The sequence below is a fragment of the Vulpes lagopus genome, chromosome X (genome assembly GCF_018345385.1).
Source record: "Vulpes lagopus strain Blue_001 chromosome X, ASM1834538v1, whole genome shotgun sequence".
NCBI lineage: Eukaryota > Metazoa > Chordata > Mammalia > Carnivora > Canidae > Vulpes > Vulpes lagopus.
In genome coordinates this window covers 26,808,211-26,828,117 of record NC_054848.1, presented here as the reverse complement: position 1 = coordinate 26,828,117, position 19,907 = coordinate 26,808,211, and the positions used below count along the sequence as shown (strand labels likewise).

The window sequence follows — 19,907 nt, the reverse complement described above, 5'->3', positions numbered from 1 at the left end:
TCAAGGAAGTGACTAATTCTCATGATGTGAGATACTTTATCTTATATCATGTTGGAAAAGAAAATAAATTTACCCAAAATCCTTAAGGGCAGTGTTGTATTATTATTCCCATATAATATATTCTCTTCAAAAGATAACTCCAGAGTTAGGTAAGACAGGACTTGTGACTCAAATTGCATGCTCCACTCCCTGCACTAGAAATTGCATCGATCTGTCTGTATTCACAGAACACTGCTAGAGAATTGCTCCAAATGAAAGATGTGTTTGAATCTTTATACAAAAAAAAACTAAAAAAGATGAAGAAGTTGATGATGATTTATTTCTTAAATCTAGGAGCAGGTTAATCACTAATGAAATTAATAATAATAATACAGAGCAGTCAACAAGCACAGGAAAATGCACAGCAAGTAAGTCAGAGATATAAATAAGTACACAGCATTCTTGTGTTCTACAATATATTATCTGCTTTAAAGAAACTCTTCTATAGTTGTAGTAGGCTGAATGGTTACTCTAGTTCTTCCTCCCATTCTACAGCCACAACCTGAAGATTGCCTCCCTATGGATGGAATGTACCTTCCAACCCCTGGCCTTAGGTCTTAGCCATGTGATTTGCTTTAGCAAACAATAGGTGAGCGGAAATGATGGTGTGCTAGTTTGAAGCCTAGGCCTTAAGAGACCTTGCATTTTCCTTTTGTGCCTCTACTACATGTACAAGAAGAACATGCACCATCTAGGCAGCTCATCTCAGAAGGATGAATGGCAGGGCTGCACAAGCCATGGATATCCAGGAGAAAACATGGCTGTGCTTTGAAACCATATGCACCATTCAGCATTACTGTGACAGTAGCTAATTGAAACAGCAAATAAACTGTTGTTTTTCCTGAATATCTGTTGAAAACTAATAATATCGGCCATCTTGGTGATCAAAATATAAAGTCTGTGTTTTAAATTTAATGGTTCACTGTTGAATATAATTTTTTTAAAAACTGGATCTTCCCTTATCTGGTGATGTCATTATATTAGCTTATATATCATAGGTACCAGTTTATTTCTGTTTATTTGCAAGTAACATTGGTTATGATCGGAAACACTGCCAACCTTAGGGGGATACACACATGTCTATACTAAGTTAAAAAAAAAAAACTCCTTACATCAAAGTATTGCATAATAATATGCTTCATTTTAATACTTCATGCATTCCCAGGAGAGAGTGAGTGATATTTGGTTTTGCGAGAGAGATAAAAATAATGAACATTACCATCTGGTTTAACCATTGTGGTGATACGGAATTGTAGTTGTGTTAATTACCCCTGTGGTTTGTCTTCATAGAGATAATTATATGTGAAATTCCTTTCCAATTTGTTATGTAATATTAGAAATACTTCTAAAATTGACATGGATTTATTATGTTACCATCTTGTTGGCATAATCATTAACACTAGACCCATAGATCTATTAAATGTTTAAAAGCTATAGTATTCAAAACAAGATATTGTGAAAAGAGATTTTTGAAATAATACTTTTTGCATGCCTTTTGAATAAATGGATTATTCAGTATTTCTTCATGTTTAGTTCCTGAATCTAAGTCATACTTTCTATTTAAAAATAGATGTCAGCTGAAGACAACCAGGCAATGGATTTGTCTTGACAACAATCTTTTTATATATTCAGACTTCATTTATTATTAGACATGTCTGGTTTTGAAAATTGGTGTTTCTTTACCTTTCTGAATTTAGGGAAATGGCACAAGAGAATAACATTAATTTCCTCTGCCATTTTGGCCAAATCAAATTTGAGGCTTTCCAGAGACATTGTCTAATCAATTCGAAGAGACATTTGAAAAGATCCCTGTTAATCTATCTTTAAAAATGAATTAGTGGCATAAACTGTTACTGGGTGACTTTAGGTACAATTGTAATTTTTAGTAATCCTGAGAGAAGATGCAATGCCTTCTTAAATGTCACAACAAGTGTGATTATTCAAAATTCTGTGTGATTGGTCCCCTGCAAGTCGTCCTGACGTCATTTTTCCTAGGGGAATTTTGTTCCGATATTTATAGCAGCTGCAGCCATAACTATTTCTGTCTTATTCCAGTCGTAGGTATTACTCTATTATTCACATACCTATATTGTGGTCTAAAGAATAAGTGGACTTCATATTCTAGAGGAAGCACCAGAGGAAATGAAAGGATGTTTGATGTGGATCTGTATATTCCACATTATCTTTGGTGGGTTCTCAGAATTAGCTGAGTAATGCCTTACTTAAAGAAGGAAGGTCAGCTGATATCTCTTGCTGCTCCATGTTCCATGTCGTGAGTGTTATTCCTGTAGAAGAAGAGTAGAGAGTGGGAAGAAAATGAAATCTGTCAATACTGTGAATATATAAATAATAAAAGTGGCAGTGGGACTGATTAATTCTGAATCATCTTTATAAAATGACTGGAGTCGTGAAAATGCTCAGTCTGCACAGCTGATTGGGAAATGTATGCAATCTGTTGATCAGAATTCATTTGTGGATGCTCTCTTCTAGAGATTGATATACCAGAGGTCTTAAAAACATTTTGGGCCCCATGAAAAAGGAAAACAGCAGACCTGGGAGATTGCAATTTAAAATGGAAGGAAGTGTTTTCCCACCTTAGCCACAACTTGCAAGCAAATAATTGATACAAATAAGTCAAAATGTAGTTTAGTTGCACGGAATAGTTTTGGAAATATTCTGAAACACTAATTTCAGAATACTGCCAATCAATATATACTTGTCATTTGGTGAGAAAATAAAAAGCTAAATTCTTGGATCATTAAGTAGAAAATTTAGCAAAAATAAGTGAAAGCTGTAGGTTTAGTTTGATGATCCTATGAAGAAAAATATATTCACCATTGTTTGGTCTTTTCATCTTAGGTAGTATATACATATGATTTTATTTTTATAACTAAAGCAACCATGTTGTGTTTTTATAGGTATTTTAACAATAGAAGTCCTCTGAGCTAACTCAATAATAATCAGTCTGCATTGTGTGTTATTTATTTCTTTGTGATGTAACCAAAACTATGACAGAAAATTAGTAAGATCAACTTACAAACCTGTGTCATTCACAAAATTGTGTTTTGAGAGTTCTTAATATAAGTATTATTATGTTCCTTAAACCATGCTACATTGTTTTTTGTTTTGTTTAATGCATAGGATTTAAAATTTTGTTTTTTGAGGTTTTTTCTTTTAAAACCACATCATCAACATCCATTCTTTGCTGCTCCATTCAGCTGGTAAAATAAGTAAAATACCTAATCTGTTTCTAAGGATTTGTTTCTTATCTATGGTGTAAAGTTAAGAATAACTTATGGTATATATTTTCTAAATAATATTAGGGTACTTAAATTACCTATGCCTGGGATTACCATATTCATTGCTCACTTCATGATCTCAAGTGACCCATCCAATGCAGATATATTTTTAAATGACTCATTTAGAGGGATCCCTGAGTGGCCCAGTCAGTTAAGCATCTGACTTGGGCTCAGGTCATGATCCCTTGGTCCTGGGATTGAGCCCCTCTTCAGGCTCCCTGCTTCTCCTTCTATCCCTCTCCCTTGCTTGTGCTCATTCTCACATTCTCTCTTTCTCTCTCTCTCAAATAAGTAAAATCTTTTTTTTTTTTAAAAAAAAGATTAATTTAGAGCAAGAAATACAGATATTTTCATGTACTAGGCTATTGGGAAAACCTAGCAAATGATTCTATTTTTCAATCTCACAAAATATTATCCATCCATATCTAAAAACTTAAAATTGAACTTAGTATTCTACTTTTTTGTGTGTCTAGGAAAAAAACATCTCCTTGTAAAAATCAATTAAGATATGAATTTTCAAATTAAAAAAAATTGTGATTTAGGCATCATTGTGTTACCATTTATTTTGGGAGTCTAACAATAGTTCTTCTTAGGTTATTGGTACATTTCATGTTCTTTGAATTCAATGTGTGTATTTAAGTGTGGATGGTAATTTGAGCTTGCTAAAATCTCAAATTAATGGAAATGATGGGGAGTATATGACAACTTTAGTGATTCTTATGAAGACCATGCTTTACTGAAGGATATAGGCCTAGCAGGGCATGGTCAGAGAAAGAGTCAAGGTCCGGACACCTGGGTATCTCAGTGGTTAAGTGTCCGCCTTTGGCTCAGGGCCTGATCCTGGGGTCCTGGGATCGAGTCCCATATTGGGCTCCTCACAGGGACCCTGCCTCTCCCTCTGCCTGTGTCTCTGCCTCTCTCTGTGCATCTCTCATGATAAATAAATAAAATCTTTAAAAAGAAAGAAAGAATCAAGGTCTGGTCAGCCATCTCTCCCCAAGGGTTACAAGCTGCTATTCAAGTTTAAACTTTTCCAAACCTGCACAAAAGGGCCTAAGACCCTTTGGCTGAGGTTATCCTTATCATTTCCTTGGTTTGGGCTACCAAGATTTGTACTTTTACTCATTTCTGAATCAGACTTATTAAATATAGTCTAAACAAAGCATTCTGCTTTACTATTTTAACTAACCTTAATATTAATATATACCCAAAATAACTTAAGCAATTATAAAAAGCAGTTTTAGGCTTCTCATATAAATGCCTCCCTTAGAAGTAACCTCTTAGAAAGTCCCTAAAGTGAAACTTTTATTAACAACTGTACATTACCCCACCTATAGCCACCAGAGTCTGACAAGAACCAGAAGTGATGATGCCTAGTGGGCCTTGGTTTCTGAACTTGATTGTTTTTCCTGTATGGCCTTTTTAATTGCATTATTTGTCTCTGGTCAAAGTTACAACTGGTGAGCTCTTTAAGTGTTGAACTTCAAAGAAAAAAATAAATGCATACCAATTCTTTTTTTAATCTTTAGCATTTAAAATTCATATACCCAATTGGTACTTAAAGGGAAAATATGCTGAGGAACAGTTTGATTGTAAGACTGTGTAGAATATACATCTTCCATCCTATTGAAACAACTCCCTGGACAAGGAGAAAAATTCTTGCACTCCTGACTTGGGCATAAATATGATGATAGCTGCCGGTCATTTGGTTTTGTTTTGAACATTAATTATATGTGCTTTTTCTTGAAGCTTGGAAATGTAATATCAATAGATCATAGAATTAGAGGACTGAAAGTGAAGTTTTAGAAATCATTGAATCACCTTATCAAATGAGGACAGTTAAGCCCATAAGATACCCATTTTAAAGCACATCATTCTACAACTTTACAATATCGAGTTGTCCAGTCTAGGACTGTGGTACATCCTTCATTTATTTAGATCTGCCTAAATGTCCCATGACAACACATTAGATTTGTATGTGTAGGGGCTTTGTACATCTTTAGTCTGATTTCTTTCCAGGCATTTAATATTTATTAGTACCTTTATTGAGGTAAAATCAACATATGATAAACACAATATTTAAAGTATACAATTTGATAAGGTTAGCATATGTATATATACCCTGAAACCATCACTACAATCAAGTTAATATTCATATACATTACCTCACCAAAACATAATACTTTGTTTCAAGAAATTACCTTATAGCTTCCTCACTTGATCTCCTAGACCCTTCCCATATTTCTGCTAGGAAGCTGTCATTTAAAGTCAGAGACTACATTAGAAGCAGAGGAAACAGTCGGAGAGGCACATGGAATTGGAACTCTATCTGCAAAAACTTTTAAATTCTCTTCACATTAGTTATGGTCATTGAAGGTGAAATGTACCTTTCACCCATTAGCAGTAATCCTATGTGAAAAAGGAACCTGTAGATGACAGAACAATAGGAGACAGCCAGTTTCACCACACTTGAAAAACATAACTGATAGAAATGCCAAAAAACACCTTATCACTTCCTTGGCCCTTTCTAGATAAGAGGACTTATTCCATCTCTGTACAAGAACGTTTATTTGAGTATCCAGTTTTGTTTTAAACTTGAGTTAAGCATTTTGGAGGTATTCCAAAGACCACAGGATTCATAGTCATTACCATATCACAGCAGGCCTCTTTCAAATATTGCAATCTAGAACTGTCTCCTTGAAAACCTAGAAATGCAACCTAGTGAGTTAAACTTGACTAGTATTTTGCATTTTTATTTCTATTCCTGGACTTTGACCAATTGTTGATACCTAATCTTGGTACCAGGCATGAGTATGAACTTTATAAGAATTTGATAATTTTGAATCATTTGGTCTTTTCTTCTTTTACTTGATGAATATCAAGTCAGCAGAATTTTCCTGGGTTGTACTGCCTATAAGCCGCATTTTTATTTATAGTATGTATCAGGTCATTTTGGTACATAACAACCAAAAAACTATGGCTAATAACAACACCTACATATTTAGTGATGGGTCTGCAGTTCTGTGGGGTTTGACCAGTATTGGCTAGGTGGGGCTTGGCTCTGCTTATCTTTGGGTTGCAGATCTGGTTTGAGTCTGCCCCATCTTATTCTGAGACTAAGCCTTCAAATCTCTGCTCTTAGCCCATTTGCTTCTATTCCACTGGCTAAAGCATATCACATGGCCAAGCCCAAAGTCAAGGAATAGAGAAATGCTTTCCAACTACATAAGGTCAAGGCAGGGGTGTGTATGTATGATTTGACTAGGGATGCGGAAGAATTGAGGCCAATAGTACAATTTGCTGTTAGTCAATTGGAGACAAACTCAACAAGTTAGTCAAGTGGGAAGGCTGGTTAATATTTATGGACCTTAAAACCCATAGAAAAGAAAGCAAGATCCCTCTAACTCTGCCTGAATTTCCTAGCCCAGTCTTTCAAGTTATACTGAAGCCTAGAAACATCCATCAGGCAGGAACGAATGGTTCCTTCTTCAGGATTCAGCATGTGAAATATGCAGCATCTCATTATAGCGGTAGCCAAACAGCCATTTTCTTCAATTTAGGAATACAAATGCCGATGTGTTAATTTTCAATTAAGAGTTCTAAACTTATTATCTACTTGGCAGCTCTTCTTTCTGACAGCCATTCCATCTGACTATTAATGTTGGCTTTTGACCTAAATTTGAAAAGAACACCCAAAATTCAAGGGTCATGATAGTCATAATTTTTCTAACCTGTTTGTCTCTGGTTAAGAAAAGAAAAATTATATAAGTACTCTTTTGACCAATACAAGCATGTGAAGAAAATTACTTCCTTTGATGAGCAGAAATGATAGAAGCTTCAAAGGTACCTTAAAAAAAAAAAAAACTAGAAAAACACAGCCAGTGAATTGACCTCAAACAAAACAGAAACAAATAAACAAAGCACTGGTCAGCATCTCCCTGAGAAGGATGATATCTGCAAATGACAGAGATCATGGAAGCACATTGAATTATAGGTCATGAATGTGAAGGTCAAGGCATGAAATCTTTCTTGATACAGTAGTGGTAAGTGCTTGGCAGGGCATTGTTGTTAAAAGACATCAAAAGTGAAACAAGCAACAGTAATGTTAAAAAGCTGATGTGTAAACTTCATCTAAGGCAAAACAATCCATTCCTATAAAATAGTATAGAATTTTTCTTTATATATGGACCTGAAGTATATTAAAATAAGTCAGTTTGTACCCATTGGCACCTAAATTGAAGATTTTCATGGGAGAAAGAGCCCCCAAAGCATCATTCCATACTGCTTTGATGCTTTTGTTCTGTTTATGAAGCACTACCAGTCTCAATAGAAAGAAATTGATAATATTTTTATCCAAATCAGGTGGGTAATTGCTTCCCAAGATATGTTTGTGGCATAGGTGTCACTTCCAAAATATAATATTAAGAATGGTATTTGAGCAAATATATTTAATATCATCTTTTTTCCTTTTTGCCCTAAAAAATACCTATTTGTTTGTAGAGCACATTGTGAGGTGATTTTGATAAAAATGTCTTACGGGGAATTGCTTACAAAGCTCTCCTAAGTTTGAAAAGACACAGAAGAAAATTTGTAGCTGTAGCTCACCCCCAACTAGAAATGGTAATTGCAGGGCTAATTTTACATTGCTCATTCAGAATGAAGTCATGTTCCCTGTCCCTTTACAGAGCTGAACTCTTCCTAATCAACTCCAGACTAGGGAAACCTAGAGGTGGCCAGTGATCTTGGACAGGTGGATAATGGAATATGGAGGCTACGTCTAGGATCAGCCATATGAACACTGTCTGAGTCTGATAACTGAGTGTAATTACCTATGCATCAATGTCGTATATCGTTCAATGCATTAAACATTTATTTACAGCATAATTATTATACAGATGATACAGCACAGCCACATCAATCCAGTTGTCAAGTTAGGCCATGTCAGCTGGTTCTGTGGTGGGAAATCAGTATAAACACAATCTTAAATGTCCATATTTCATGCTGACTAATGATAACCAACCTCTGTATGATACTTAGAGTTTACTAACCATCTCCCCATCCATTGACCCAAGTACTACAGTAACTGCGTGGAAGGTTGAATCCTTGTCCTATTACATGGTCTCGTTTGCTGCCCCTTTGTGTTTGTGTCTCAGCCAGGGCCCCAACAGGAAACAGATGGGTGTTTAGAATTAGGGTGATTTGAGTGTTGATCTACACTTGCCACATACAGAGGAGTGGGCAGAGCATGGGAAAGTCATGGAAGGTAGCACATGGCCCCCAGGCCAGCAGCAGCAGAGCTGTCATTTCTCCTAGGCCTGAAAAGATGAAGGAGGAGGAGAGGATTCTAAAAATGAAGAGAAAGAGAGATCATGTAGATCTTACTGCCTTGGTGGAACAGTGACCTTCTTTTCAGGGCTAAAACTGAGGCTTCAACTGACAGCCAGGGAAGGAGACCAAAGCAATCAATATTCTGACCTCAATCTCTTCCTAGTTCTCTCTGTTAGTCAAACCCAACCAGAAAACTAAAAGGCATAGGAGCCCACGGAGGTAATCCTACAAGTCAGACCCTTGCACAGTGGAGGAAGGGGAGGAAGTGAACCTAGAGAACATGGGTGACACATATGATTTTATGCATTTTTTCTATATGATACAAAAAAAATCCAGAGAAATGTAGTAAGAGATCTGTTTTATTAATCATCTCAGTGACCTAATAATACTCTTTTTTTGAATATTTAGCTCTCCTGAATTGGTTCAGAAATGTACCTCCCCTGCTGTAATTTCTATTTATATTCATTAATATATTAATATTCATCTATCAATGGAGTACCCACTGTCTGCTAGTTCGTTACTGTGCTAATTTGCAAAACAGAGAATAAACCCGATTTCAAGGACTTACACTGTAGTACAGAAAAAAATGACCATATTTGACTGTGAAATTTTAAGAAATACACTACATGAGACATACTAATGAGTTAATAAGATCCTGCAGAAATTGTTTATTATGAACCCATAGTGTTTTCAGTATTGCACTGAACAGAGATCATTGTCCTTAAGTTAAAATCAGAATCAAATCCCTGCAAAATAACTCACTCCTAAACTTTAAGCTTCTTGAATGTTTCTTTTTTTTAAATTCCAGTATAGTGAACATACAGTGTTATATTAGTCTCACTAAAAGGCAGCCTACTGAATGGGAGAAGAATTTTGCAAATGACATATCAGGTAAAGGCTTAGTGTCTAAAATATATAAAGAACTCATATAATTTAACATCCAAAAATCAAATAATCCGATTAAAAATGGGCAGAAGACATGGACAGACATTTCTCCAAAGAAGACATCCAGATGGCCAACAGACACATGAAAAGATGCTTAAGGTCACTGATCATCAGGGTAATGCAAATCAAAACCACAATGAGATATCACTTCACACCTGTCAGAATGGCTAAAATCAACAACATAAGAAAGAACAAGTGTTGACAAGGATGCAGAGAAAAAGGAACTCCTGTGTACTGTTGGTGGGAATACAAACTGGTATAGTCACTATAACAGTATGGAAAACAATATGAAGTTTCCTCAAAAAATTAAAAGGAGAACTACCCTATGATCCCGTAATCACACTACTGGGTATTTACCCCCAAAAAATACAGAAACAATAATTCAAAGAGAGACGTGCACCCCTGTTTATTATAGTACCATTATTTACAATAGCTAAATTTATGGAAGCAACCCAAGTGTTTATCCATTTATATATATATATTACATATATATATATATCAATATATATCATATATTACCATTTGCAATGACACAGATGAAGCTAGAGAGTATAATGCTAAGCAAAATCAGTCGGTCAGATAAAGACAAATACCCTATGATTTCACTCATGGAATTTAAGAAACAAACAAACAAAAAAAAAAGGGGGAGACAGAACATAAAGACTCCTAACTCGGGGAAACGAACTAAGGGTGGTGGAAGGGGAGGAGGGCGGGTGTTGGAGGGGAATGGGTGACGGGCACTGAGGTGGACACTTGACGGGATGAGCACTGGGTGTTTTTCTGTATGTTGGTAAATTGAACACCAATAAAAATTAACTAAAAAAATAAATAAATAAATAAATACAAAAAAAAAACACGGGGCTTCCTGAATATCTCTGTTATTTTTTAAATACCCCTCTCATTTCATAGTGTCAAAGCAAGGTATACACAATAATAGTTTGTTGAATGAATCAAACAAAACTAAAATAGGTTTTCATCAGAACCATAGTTTATGCCATGCCTATAAATAAGCAAGAAATAAGTTTGGCTTAGGGGTTTAAATATCTTGTATCTAAATAATTCCTTGTATTTCCTTCTTAAGCAATATTCAGTCCTTCAAAAAATATTTATTGAGTATCTAATATGTACTTAATACTGTGCCAGGTGCTATGAAGGATGCCAAGGTAATAGATTGAACTTCTAATTCTTCAGAGTTCCAATTAAATAACGTAAAGTTAAATCAGTTTGGGAAGGGAATATTATGCCTTTGAGACTCTAGGTTTCTCTTGATTACAAAGTATTAAACATTTCAAGTAACTAAACAGATTAAGGAGAATTCAAGGATGCATCTCACTAGTAAATTTGGATTAGTCTGGCAAATTTAAGACCTTAAATGGAACTTTTTAATAATTAGAAGACAGAGAAAATTATAATTACAGCATTTGTAGAATCTATGTTTATCTCTCAACTTTCTTAATCCTTTTCTAAGTGTATCTGATGATCAGGATTTATAATTCAAGAATATATTTCTATACATTCTACAAATCTCTTCTTTTAAGAACCTCTTTAATTTCTTATTTTGTTAAAAGTCAAAAGCCTCCACAAAACTGAGACCAAAGTCAGTGAAAGACTATAGCAATAAAAATAACCTGTGATTTTCTCTCTTGCATAACATCTGCTTTTAACATTCCTTTCATGTTGAACTTTATATGAATTTATTATAAAAAAACTTTATTGACAGTTAAATCCTATTTTTAAAAGGAGTTCTTTTTTCCCCTGAGTGATAATAGTTTTCTTTTCATAGAGTTCACTGGTTGCAGATACTTTGTAGCTACATTTCACACTAGGGAAAGTGTAATTTCTGAGCACCTGCATATGATTCCTAGTTCCTGAGATGTAATTTGCTTAATAGTAATACTATGCTGTGACATTGGTACAGAGACATTTTCCTTATTACACTGTATTATTTTCAGTTTCATTTGGCAGTTGTTAAAGAAAATCATTAAATGTTTTTATAAATTGTATTTCCTGTTTAACTAGGAGGGTGTGGGATCTCTATTCAGTAAAGCCCTGGGCTCTTCAAAGCAAGCAATTCAAAATCAACTGAGTAGTTCTACCAAAAAGTCTAATATTAAAGGACATATGTACACATTTGAATAGGCCAGTATCTCTCATTTTACTTTAATGATTTCTTGTGTGCAACAGCCACTTGTATAGTGCTTATGACGGTCAATATGTCAATATCATCTCATCTTTTCTTGGGAAGTTTTGCCTCCGCACTTGTTGGAGTCCCTCTTAGCCCTTGAAAGGAAAGTTAAATCCAACAGAATGATGAAAGTTGTTGGTTGGAAGAATGAGAGAAAACATGAACCAAGTGTATCCTCTATCAGACTGAACCAAAACCCTTCTGATATGTTATGTGATATTAATAGATCACATTTCATGACACTACCAGATATCAAAAATAAAATGGTCATGTGGAGGTATTGGGAATACTGCTATTTTTAGTGTTCTATTAGTATGCTATTTAGTATTCCCAATACTAAAAATAGCAGTATTCCTAAAATGCCTTTCCTATTTGTCTTCACCTTTATGCATTCTACTACTACTCCAAGGCCTATCTCAAATTCCTCTTCCATAGAACAGTCTACATGGATTTCAAGCCAATGTCGAGTCCTCTTGTTTGTGAATTCTTTGTGCACAGCTGAATTAGAAAACCAGGAATTGGAAACCATAAGAGTATTTTAACCAAGAAGCAGTGAGGGGAGAGTTTCAGCAAATAGCCAATCTAAAGTATCCCACTCCTGTGGACTCCATAGCGATTGTAGTTGGTGATTAAATCTTGTCTTTCCTACTGATTATAAACTCCAAGACATATTCTTACATTCCCTAAGGTGCCTAGCTGAGTTCACAGCATGCATGTAGTTGGTATTTGTCGATTTATCAATTAACCAATCTTAACAGTTTATTGAAACTTTGAGGTTTTAAATAAAAATATTTCTCTCCACCCCTCAGTGTCATCCCTGTTATTATTTTTCATGGCACCCTGATAATCTCTTTTATTGCATTTTCTACTGACTGAAATTATTTTATTTATATATTTGTTTTCTTGGTTATTATCTATCACCTTCACTCGACTGTAAGTGCTGCAAAGGCAGAACTGTATATCCCCAGCATCTACACAGTACCTACCATATAGTAGGATCTCAATATTTGCCGAATGAATGAATGATTGACTTGAAGATAGTACTTTTTTATGAACTATATTTTTCTCTAGGTTGTTTTACATCTATTTTCTCCCAAATAAGAGAGAAAGAGAGAGAGAGAGAGAGATCCTTCAGGCAAAGGGCTAGAGATTTTGCATCTTCTTTGTTCTTTCCACAGTGCTCTGTATCAAGGTTTCTCTTACCATAAGTAAGAATTGCCTGGAGAGCTTGTTAACACTGGGAGTACTTGGTCCAATCCCCAGACATGGTGATCATTCGGTCCCTGGCAGTGACTCTGCTGCTGATGTGTACAGCGTGCTTTGAGTAGGACCATTCTAGGTTATTAGATGTATGGACATATGCTCAGTGGAGGGATCTGTGCTTACTTGCTTGCTAAGTAATGAACATTCTTACTGAGTCGTAGATCTTTGAAACTTCTAAGGACCTTTGCTATCATCGAGTCTATTGATGGCAAATATCTGATCCACACACCATAGTGCTCATCCCCACTTAGCCTGTGGCCTCAGAATCCTCCAGCTCTCACCATCACCATCACTCCAGGTAAAACTCTTTCTTCTTGATTCAGTCTCATCCTACCCAATAAAGATGAAACCCAGAGGTTTCTGAGAGTCTGAGTCTCTTGACAAAGATCCTACAACTGAGGTCTTCTCAATCCTTGGTCAGCTTTTAGCATCAGGGTAGAAATTTCCAAAGATATACTGAAGTGGATTTCTATCAAAATTTGAGTGTTCATAATGTGCTATACAGAGAATTTTATTCCAACAACATGAACTTTCCATATGCCTTATTCATCATTCCTTGAAATTTTTCCCAAGTAGGTTTATATCAGTAAAAGTTAAATTACATCCAAGCCCTCTTTATGGAAATCTAGAGTAGCTTACTAAAATACACAGCAAAGTTTTTGTTGTTTCTTAGCTGGTTTTAATTATGTATGTTTCATTTTAGTAATGCATCGTTTCCACTTCATCAATATTATGTTATGTTAGCAGTAAGTACAAAATAATTGAGAACAAACTATGACAAATTGAACTAAGCCAAACGAGAAGAAGAAGAAGAAGAAAGCAAAAACACTTGTGATCTGAGTTTTTCCCAGTCCTTGAAACTTTGAGAATATCTGTCTTTATTAACTTTTGCTTTTTGCTGATGGTTTCTCTCATTTTATTATAGCTCATAGCATTGTAAATTAATTTAACATGAAAGATAAAAATGTTGCTCTTGAAATGTTTCTCATTAAATTATGGAAAAATATTACAATAAATAAAGGAAAGGAATGCCTCTAGTACCAGCTTCTGTTTGCTCAATTATTGCAGTACCAAAAGTGAATTATTACACAGTTAACTCAGAGGCAATATTATTGCCATTATGTTATAAAATAGATGAGTTGCAATCTTCAAAAAAAAAAGAAGGTACAGCATAGGTCCTTTGAAAGTGAAATACCTTTTTTCTTGTGCTTCACTTAAATGCATACTGACCCCAGTTTTTTAGGAGTTCTTGCTAATGATGGGCCCAACTTTATATTAAGAACTGCAAAGTAAATTTCAGCCAATTACCTCATTCAGGGGAGTCATTAAATGGAGGTACCTCTGATATTTTGGAAGGCATGTACTGCCAATTAGCTGAAATACTACTCAATGTCCTTTCTATGGTTACAATCTTTCTAGTGTATTTTTAATTGAAGACAACCTCTACAGAGAAGGTGAGAAGTTGCTACTTGACGGTACTTGTTAGGATAGGATCACAGATGTGGAAGACATCCATCTGTATCCCTCCGCAGCTCACAAAGAATGGTACTTAATTCATCCAGAGCATACAGGGAAGGAGGATTAAAGATTATTTATGAGCCAGAACAGTTTCTGGAAAGTAAAAAAAAAAAAGAAAAAAGTAGAAACTGTTTGTGGTCCCTCAACTAGATAGGCTTTTTTTTCCTTATGGAATTCAATGCATTCATGTTTTAAAATCCTATGGAACAAGCTTATATGAGCATGCATCTAAATATTCTAGGTGAGCTTTTAACAATCAGGCAGATATTTGAATAATTCATCTCTCCTAAAATGTAAATCATTAAAGGACATGATCACCTACTAAATGCAAGACTCTGTAGAATGCCCTGGGAAGTATGGCAATTGATCCAACCCAAATCCTACCTCTAGGAACTTACATGATAAGGTACAAGTAAATAATTCCAACGCAGTGGAGAAATGGCACTTCCCACCAAAGAAGAGCTGATGAGAGTATTCCAAAAATTTGTTTAGTTTGGGAGATGTATCAGAAATCTATTGGAAAAGTTTCAGGTTACATTAAAATGCCCAGTTAATAAACTATCAAGACTATCATAGGATTTAAAGGGAAGATTGATTTTCAAAATTTTTAGGATTCTGTTTTATAAAACACATTAAGTATCCAAACAGTAGTTTCTGATGATTCAGAAAGAGTCACAGGCTGTTGCCTCACATCAGAATAACTTACATATGTATTAATGAAACCTGTATTATAGACATGCAGAGGACTTGATTCTTCTGAGTCAGAAGTCAAAAGGGCTGTGTCTAAATTGTTGAGGCTGCATTAGTTAGAGGGTATAACTCTGAGCTAGTTTGTCTACTGCAGTGATTCTTAAAGGGTGGGGCAGTTTTGCCCTTCAGGAGGCATGTGGCAATGTCTGGAAGCACTTTTTTTTTAAGCACCTTTTTTTTTAAAAAAGATTTTATTTATTTATTTGAGAGATGGAAAACACAAGCAGGAAGAGGGGTAGAAGGAGAGAGAAAGGGAGAAGCAGGCTCCCCGACTAAGCACAGAGCCCTACGCAAGACCCACTCCCTGGACACTGAGATCACGACCTGACCTGAGCCAAAATCAGAGGCTTAACCGTCTAAGCCACCCAAGCACCCCTGTAGCACTTTTAATGGTCACGGCTGAAGTGTAGTGGACAGAGGCCAGGTATGTTGCTAAATATCCTACAATGCACAGGATAGCCCTCCACAACAAAGAATTATTTAATCCAAAATGTCACTAATAACTGCAGCTGGAAAAAACCTGGTCTAATGTTGAATTTACTCACCTTTCCTGAATTTTGGCCCTCTTCCATAGTAACCTAAATGCCCAAGAAATTAAAAAATCATTTAGTCATTTTTGCATGCTGTAAGATAATGAAGTGATTTTAATTATTTAGTATAATTTTTTATAAAACATTGATAACATAAATATTATTTAATTAGTCAAACTATCTTAGCTTATATTAGTGTATTTAAGATTTCATAACATTCATTTACTGAACTTTGTAATAGTATTCATTATATAAAGACAAATGTTTTGCTTTTTTCATTTTAACAATGATTCTTAACTCTAATAGGAAAAATGTATAAATTAATAATATATTTTAAATTACGTGCTGGGTTTAGTGACAAAATATACATGAAAATGTAGACTGAAATGTAACTGTTATGTAAGGTCAGAGAAAGAACTTCTACTTTTATGACTGGATATTTGTATTCTTGCCAACTCCCCAGCCCCCTAAACTTTAGCTAATTTGATTTTTGTTTGTTTCTAAACTGTGAGATAACAGTTGACATTTTCAAGCATATCTTGGAAAGATACATTTTGAGCAACAGGCACCATTTCAGTCTGAGATTTTTTTTGTCTTTACAAAACTGGAATATTTTATATAATGAAAAAAATTAAAACGTACAAGATGTGTCATTCGCACACAGCTAGTGCAGTTGGCATCCTGGAGAAGGTGGGGCCCAAGGTGTGGTTATCAAAGGGAGTAAATAAATAAAAATCCATCCACCCAGAATGGGGTAGGAGTAAGCTTAGGAGCATGAGGTCTGCAGCTGTTCCCCCAACAACCCCTGTCCCTACTGTCACAACCCATTACTTGGGACAGTCCTCAGCACCCTATCCCAAGAGTGGGTTATGAGACAAAATGTAGAAGAACCTTGCCTTACCCCTGAGAGATTCCCTCCCACAGAATGTAGTGGTGTGTGGGTCATGCACATCAATCTGGTCTCATGCTTAAATCTTTACACTCTGGCATGGGAAAAAATTATTATTACATCTCCTTCTTTGAAAGGAAAACAATTTCCCTGTCCAGGCCACTTTCAAAAGCTGGAGATCTGGGGGCAGAGATTCAGATAAAGCACATAGCAGGGAGGGATTGCCCCCAGAACCCTCGGGAGCAATTTGGATAGAGCATGCTTGGAGTTCATGTGCCTCACCCCTTCCCCCCTACCCTGCAAAGAGGAAAGATGGGGTGATGCTGGGGACCCCAGCCTGAGACACACGGCAGAGCCAACTGCCCCCTACCCACCCTGTCCCCACTTTCTCCACTCTGCTGATTGATGCCTGTTCCTTAAAACTTCCTGATCACAAAGGCTAGCCCCCACCCACTGTAGCTCAATTCTGGGCCTGCGGGAGCAGAGCAGGCCTATGGATCTCTTCTTCCTTCTCCTCCCCAAAGTAGGCTGTCTTTCCCTGTGAGCTGGGGATCTGCTGGGCCATCAGTGGACATGAAGCCACCCTATGGCTACTGCTCCAGCAGAAGTGGCACTTTTGGGGCTGGGGTGGCTATGTGGAATCCTTGTCATGGTGATCTAGACCTCCACACTTGTAGCACCTCCCCCCCCCCCAACCGAGATCTGCACTTCTTGCTCTTCCCTTTGGGCCATCTCACTCCCAATACAAAACACCCCAGAAGGGCCAGTGACCCGGGTAGATTATACGTGCTTAGCTGACTTCTTATAAGTGAATTCTACTGCCTCACCCTCCTTCAGGCTCTGGAAGCCCTCCAGGTGCAGCTGGCTCTGGCACACAAAGACCTCCACGGGAGGAGAGTATGTCCTCCAAGCACGACCCAGGTGTGGGCAGGCGGTCAAGGACAGGAAGCTGAACCCTATGCGCACTTTGAACCACTTACAGACAGCAGCATTATATAGCAGCTGTAGCTCTTCTGCTGCCCTGGGCAGCGATGTCCCCTTGCCTCCTCTGGCACCTTGGTGCAGCCACTTGTAAACTGCTGCTTTGACACAGAGCCCATGGTCATTGCCTGAGCCCCAGGCCCCGGGCCCCAAGTCAGGTGGCTGCTGGCCCCAGAGAAGTTTGGAGGCAGAGGGGTGGCTTGAAGAAGAGGCTGCTACATCTTCCCCAGCACCCATTCTGAGATTTTTATTTAACTGATGGGCTGTGGTGTCTGGGCATCAGAATTCTTAAAAGCTCAGGTAACTCAAATGCATAGCCAGCTTTGAGAACCTCCCATCCCACTTGGAAGACTGCATAGGTAGACATCCCAGGCTCACATCCCTCTCCAGCTGTTTACCAGCAATCTTTCTGACCCTAGACAAATTACTTAGACCATATGCCACAATTTCCTCATCTGTAAAATGGGGGCAATTTATAAATCAGTTTGTACTGAAGATCATCTTGAGGAAAACATGCCGAATTATTATTTGTAGCTTTTTCAGTAACTTTCTCTATTTCAACATCAGTATTACTGATGTGTCCTGTCTTTAACCAATGTTCCAAAAATGGATATAGGTTGTAAGGACAAAAACAATCAGAAAATTGTAACAGTCAGGATTCACTTGGCAGCTAACAATGTTGAGTAATTAAAGCAACTGGGGAACCGAGTCATGTGCACACCTCTTTGATCCTTCCTGCCGCTTATTTAGCATTGTTATTTCATTATATATAATTAAATTACATGCCTGTGGACACACATGAAGCTTTTCAAGAATAGACATTACTACCTTCACTAATATGAACACCAAGAACATTTTTTGCAAACCCCTGGGGAATTTCATGAAAATCAGTTTGGAAAGGTTCTGCCCAAAATCGTTAGAGATGTGATCACAGATAGACTTAGTCAACAAAGAGTGATGAGGAGAATTAAGAAAACACCAGCTGGACATGTACAAACGAAGCTACACCACTATAACTACATAACCGTAGTGAGAGAAGAGCTTTGGGCGATCTTTTCAGGAAACTCAGTCAAAATGATTGCATTTATAAGGCAGATATTTATTTTGGTGGGTAGATCTCTCATGATTCCATCACCTCTTTGTGGGTATGTGGTATTTTTCAAAGTTACTCTTTGTTTACAAATTATCTCTGAAAATTAACTTTATTATTAAACTTTATTGTCAAACTCACTGTCCCTAATATTTATTTGACAGTGTTAATACCACCTCATGGAGTATACTGGAATGTACTTGCATTTTGGGTGTCTACCATATGCCAGGTCCTGAACTAGTCATTGATAATTCAGAGATGAGTAAGACTTGGGTTAACTTCAGTTGTGTTGTCAGGAAACTCTCATGTGCATTGGGAAAAGAGAAGGGAAATTGAGTGAGAGAAGTATGCACAAGGCATATGCCTTAGCAGAATATGAAGTGGTTAACTGCCCAGTGGGATCCAGCAAGGCTCCTTAGATGAGGGGGTATCAGAGTTGGGTTTTAAAGGCTGAGTGGAAATTCACTCGTTGATATAAACTCCTTAAGAGGAATTACTTCAGTAGGACTTGCCATAAGCCCAGAAATAAATGGTGTGCGAAATCAGTACCATCTGTCAATTTACTCAATCTACTTTGCTCTCACCTTCAGAAAAAAAAAATTCGAAATATAAGAAATTTCAATCTATTTTGCCTTCTCCAAAAATGAGTTAATTTGAGGAGGAAATTGAATATAATGGAAGAGAATCTCCCCTGGGGGGAAATACTGTTTATTGTTTGCTTGCATCTAATTATTTTCTGTCAAAAATATATTATACATAAACTTGATGATGAAAAAATCAGATTTCTATATTGGTAATGCCATTTATTTTATAGTATATTAACCACAAAATGCTTATCGTGGTAACTTTCACAAACTTAAATGAATAAAGTGCAAAAATAATTTATATCATATTACACTGTAGTAGATTTTTTAAACCAACCCAAAATAGCACTTGGTGAAATAGAGACCCTTGATTCCGAACACCTCCACCACAGGCTTTGTCTCCGATTGTCGTCAAGTCAGAGAAAATTATCTAATAAATTATTGACTTACAAAATGAAAACTAGAGTGTCCTTGTTTTCTTCATTTTTGTAGAGCAGCTCTGGCCA

General features: G+C 36.5%; 1 protein-coding gene and 1 pseudogene across 8 annotated transcripts in view; one reads left to right on the top strand and one right to left on the bottom strand.

Moving 5' to 3' along the window:
- The window catches only part of DMD (dystrophin), a 2,057,113-nt gene that overhangs the window by 1,587,313 nt on the left and 449,893 nt on the right, over positions 1-19,907 (top strand). The gene's annotated exons all lie outside the window — the stretch shown is intronic.
- On the bottom strand, positions 17,040-17,940 carry LOC121483098 (annotated as a pseudogene).